Genomic DNA, 5513 nt, shown 5'->3' with positions numbered 1-5513 from the left:
AGAGAGAGAGAGAGAGAAAACTATAACTATCAATATATTTAGATAATCAACCAGTCATAGAAAAGTCCCTTTTTTTTAACCCATTATTATTTGACTAGAACAGGAAAGAAGCTTTTAGAGCAGAGTCTCCACAATGTGGAACTATCGTACCCCCAAGGCAAAATAAACATTTCTTGATGATATGTAATGTAATGATGTGTTTACAGCTCGGCGGGAGATGTTTACAGATTGTCTGCAGTTCAACATCAACATACAGATGGTATTAGGATGTTGAGTATGTCAATAATTGAAACAATACGATTTAATTTTAAATTAGAATTTTATTATGAGACATTTGAAAACTGTTTAAAACTTTCGTTTCTGTACACTCTAAATGGGCCTTAATAACAATAATATCATTAATGTTGTTAAGATACTTTTTTTTTTAAAATGATTATATATATATATATATATATATATATATATATATATATATATATATATATATATATATATATATTGAATCGTGTTTGATACAAATATGGTACGAAAAGTGCTCGACATGTAGTAATGGAGCGAATTATTATTTAAAATATTTACCACAATGTTTGGGGCAGTCTACATCAATGTTTCAGGCTTAATTTGCCATCTTCAGGACTGAGTTGTTTTGTTGACTGTTGTTGTTTTTTGAAGTGGTTCCGGTTTGAAGTTAATTAAGAGGAATTTGCGCCGATGGGGACACTTTCCGTAGATCTCACTTTTCATGTTGAGTGTGGCTTCATGAGGTTGTTTGATTATAGTATATTTTTCTTCCAGGCATAAGCTACATTGTTTTGATGTTGGTGTGTATCCTGTTGCTTTAGATAAAATTTTCCATGAAATGTTGTGGTCTATTTTGTTGTCTTTTAATTTCCAAATATGTTCGCTGAGTTTTGTGGATGTTTTTTTGTTAGTGTTTCTAAATGTTGAGGTGTGGAGGTTGTATCTTGTTTTGAAATTATTTTCTGTTAGTCCTACATATTTTTCTTGCTTGTTGGTTTTAGTTTCTGTGACTGTGGCTTGGTAAATTAAACTTGATTCTAAGCATTGTTTGTTTAGCGGGCAATGTTCTTTATTTCTGCAGTTGCATTTTCTAGTGGGTGGGTTTTGCTCTTGTCGGTGGTTTATTAATATTTTTTTGTTGTGGCTTGAAATTATTTGTTCTATGTTGCGCATACACGAGTAACTTATTTTTATGGTATTTCTGTTGATAATTTTATGTAGCTTGTGGTTTTTTGGAAAGTGTGTATCAATTAACTTCAGGAACTGCTGTCCTATGTTTGTGCTGACGTTTATGTCGAAAGGTGGGTTGAACCAAGTTATGTGTCGTTTTCTTGTTTTACGTTCTTCACTTGTGTGTTGGGGTTTACATGAGAGGGAGGCGTCTGTGTATACAAATGGTGTGTTGTATCCACTTTTTGTGAGTGCTTCTTTGTAGGGGGTGGCTGCGACGTTGAATATCTCTCTGTTTTCCGAAAATTTGAAAACAGAGAGATATTCAACGTCGCAGCCACCCCCTACAAAGAAGCACTCACAAAAAGTGGATACAACACACCATTTGTATACACAGACGCCTCCGTCTCATGTAAACCCCAACACACAAGTGAAGAACGTAAAACAAGAAAACGACACATAACTTGGTTCAACCCACCTTTCGACATAAACGTCAGCACAAACATAGGACAGCAGTTCCTGAAGTTAATTGATACACACTTTCCAAAAAACCACAAGCTACATAAAATTATCAACAGGAATACCATAAAAATAAGTTACTCGTGTATGCGCAACATAGAACAAATAATTTCAAGCCACAACAAAAAAATATTAATAAACCACCGACAAGAGCAAAACCCACCCACTAGAAAATGCAACTGCAGAAATAAAGAACATTGCCCGCTAAACAAACAATGCTTAGAATCAAGTTTAATTTACCAAGCCACAGTCACAGAAACTAAAACCAACAAGCAAGAAAAATATGTAGGACTAACAGAAAATAATTTCAAAACAAGATACAACCTCCACACCTCAACATTTAGAAACACTAACAAAAAAACATCCACAAAACTCAGCGAACATATTTGGAAATTAAAAGACAACAAAATAGACCACAACATTTCATGGAAAATTTTATCTAAAGCAACAGGATACACACCAACATCAAAACAATGTAGCTTATGCCTGGAAGAAAAATATACTATAATCAAACAACCTCATGAAGCCACACTCAACATGAAAAGTGAGATCTACGGAAAGTGTCCCCATCGGCGCAAATTCCTCTTAATTAACTTCAAACCGGAACCACTTCAAAAAACAACAACAGTCAACAAAACAACTCAGTCCTGAAGATGGCAAATTAAGCCTGAAACATTGATGTAGACTGCCCCAAACATTGTGGTAAATATTTTAAATAATATATATATATATATATATATATATATATATATATATATATATATATATATATATATATATATATATATATATATATATATATATATATAATGGGCTATGTGGTCTAGTGGTATGACACTCGCTTTCGGATCGGAAGGTCCTGTGTTCGAGCCTCGCTCTCAGCGCATAGTTGAGTCCTTGGAAAAGACTCTTTGCTCACATTCTCTCACCGTACTCAGGAATAAACTGAGTACCTGGCCGTTAACAGCATTGTCTCTGTCGGAAAAAAAATGTATTATAGCCTAACAAGCGTCTTGTCTTGTTCTTTATGTTTCGTGTTGCTGTTGGTCAGGGACCCTTTATAAAGCGCTTTGAGCACTTTTAGTGGATATTGCTCTATATATAAGCTCAACTTTAAAAGCTTAACTTTTGAGAAGTATTTTTTCAAAAACGAAAACAACAAATCATTTAACATGGATCGTTTGGGGACTAAATCCTTCTTCAGCAAACACAAAAGAAATTAAAATAGTATAGTTCATACCCATAAAGTGCGATTAAGAGAAAAACATGTTTTTACACTTCCAGTCGGCGAAACGGTTGATATATTAAAGTTTTGTTAAGTCCACATGTTAAATAAACCCCATAGATTTATAATTGAAGATGGTGTGCGCTTCTAGTCTCTATGAAAGTAGGCTAACATTTTAGCAGATGATAGATATGTCATAAATCGTTTCCTAGCGGTCTTATGTCGGAATGAAAGAGATGATGAAAAGTAAATGTAAAGTTTAAATGGTCAGATATAAGTAGAGGAATTACTTGGTTCCTCGATAATTCAGATCAGATATTTTTTTTCTTAATAATAGAACAAAGAATGTTGGGAAAAGTCTCATATTTCTGGCTATAGATTCAATTGTATTCATCTAAATCACCCAAACATAATATCGTTTTGACATGGGCCATGGACCACATTCGAGTTTACGTGCTTGTGCTTGTGCTTGCGAAAATGCTGGGATTTTCGGATTTCCTCGAAAAGAAAGAGGTCAGCTGAAAGCCGTTAACTTGTTGTTTTTTGTTTTTGTTTTTTTGCCGAGTTACAATACGATGTAAATATTTTGTTTCTCGGCATCAAAGATATCATTTTCATAATTAACCTTCTCTCTGTCCGTACTTTAAAAATGCCATTACCCGGCCATGATCATAGTAGAGACCCAAGAACCTACTTTTAAACTGAAATAGCCTACCAGTATAAGAATACATTGTTTTTACTCTGGCACTATTATTATTATTATTATTATTATTATTATTATTATTATTATTATTATTATTATTATTATTATTATTATTATTATTATTATTGTTATTACCATGATTATTATTATTATTATTATTATTATTATTATTATTATTATTATTATTATTATTATTATTATTATTATTATTATTATTCTTTCGTTTTGGGCAGAATCCGATTTTAATATAGCATATAGCAAAATTATTATGGGCCATCCCTATTATTCTTTGCAAACAAAACAAAACAACAACAACAACAACAACAATAACAAAGAAAGAAAGAAAAAGGAAAAAAGTGTCGTACAAGAGGTTTTTCTTCCGGCTGGCATGCGGTTTTACTAAAAATAGATTCTGACGCGTAATTATTTCCTGGCCACATGGACAATCCTTAGTCTATTTGTGAATCTCAAAAATCAATCATTGTAAAAAAAAAACAAAGAAAAGAAAAGAGACATTTTGATAAGAAATAATACAAATGAGGTCACTGGAGGGATAAAATGATAATAATAAGATCTTTGAATTCCTGCGTTTGAAATTTCAAAATCGTTCCCAACCCGCGCTCCAAAGGTCATGCAACGGCATTGGGAACTTGGAAATAACAACGACATGGGAATTTGTTAGAAATCGCAACGGCAAGAGTTAAAAAATCTTATATTAGTATATGGATAACAGGCAATAGAATATAAATTATTGCAATGTATCTAATATTAATGGCTTACCCTATTTGATTTCCATCCAAGAAAGAAGACGACGAAGAGCTTATTAAAATTATGCAAAGTCCAAGCAAGTTCTTCTTTTAGTTTATACTAAAATCACAATTGTTGTCAGTGTTGCACTGCTGCTGACGCCTGAGTTATTACAGTTGCCTCTTGGTACAGACCCTAAAACCAAAATTTCCCCTTCGGGGTTGAATACTAAAGGTGAGGTGAATTAAATTTTTGAAATAGTTTATTAGATGCTCGTGTCAAAAAAATTAAAAGAATGTTTTACATGCCCGTGAAACAAGAAATAAATAACATACACGGTCTGATCACGTAAGCCCACCATTTCGATACTAAACAAATTATTCAAAACACCTTGTTATATTGGAGATTAAATGCCTTCTTTATCTCTCGAATATTTTGTTTTATCAAATAAAAAATTCCATTAAGAGCGATTTCCCAAGAAAGCCTAACAATAAATGACAGATTATCACAGCTAATAGATATAAAGAACATTTTAGTTCTGTCATTTACATCCGTGAAGAACAATATAATATCTATAAAATCGAAAATGACATGACATATTATTGGCCTTGTTGGCGTAAGCTAGCAAAACGCTTTTTATTGCATTTTGGCCAGAAAACTTTTACTTCAGATATGGATCGATTAAAATGATCCTCAACTTGTTAAAAACTATCAAACCTGGGACTTATAAGAGGTTTTCTAGGGCGTCCAAAGCGTGTTCGTTTTTGATAAGGGTCATTGTAATCAATCCACAATTGAAGGAAGAGTTTTCTGACTATCATTTCAAAAAAATGGGTTGGGATCTCTTTTTTTTCAGACTACGGCAGTATAAAATCTAAAATGACATGACATATTGAACAGGTTGGCGTAAGCTGGCAAGACGCTTTTTATTTATTTATTTTTTATTTTTTTTACATGTTGGCTAAATAAGCCTCGGGTTTAAGAGATTTTGACAAGTTGGGAGCCATTTTCATAAATCGATAATCGAAATAAAGTTTTTCTGGTAAAATCTTTTTAAAGGCATTTTGTCAGGATTGAGTTTTAGACATGTCGATAATGCACGACTTATAATGCAGTATTTGGGTGCTG

At 32.7% G+C, this 5513-nt stretch overlaps 1 protein-coding gene across 1 annotated transcript in view; it reads right to left on the bottom strand.

Moving 5' to 3' along the window:
• Window positions 1–4755, bottom strand: part of LOC144963158 (uncharacterized) — a 60951-nt gene extending 56196 nt beyond the window's left edge. Inside the window, exon 1 of the mRNA XM_078896868.1 lies at window positions 4419–4755. The gene's annotated coding sequence lies outside the window, so the exon portion shown is untranslated. The remainder of the gene's footprint in view (window positions 1–4418) is intronic.
• Between the last annotated feature and the right edge of the window lie 758 nt (window positions 4756–5513).

The sequence above is a fragment of the Berghia stephanieae genome, chromosome 1 (genome assembly GCF_034508935.2).
Source record: "Berghia stephanieae isolate SIO BIC M18660-M18661 chromosome 1, UCSD_Bste_1.3, whole genome shotgun sequence".
Classification (NCBI taxonomy): Eukaryota; Metazoa; Mollusca; class Gastropoda; order Nudibranchia; family Aeolidiidae; genus Berghia; species Berghia stephanieae.
The sequence above is the reverse complement of the archived record's forward strand: the minus strand, read 5'-3'. Positions and strand labels throughout refer to the sequence as shown.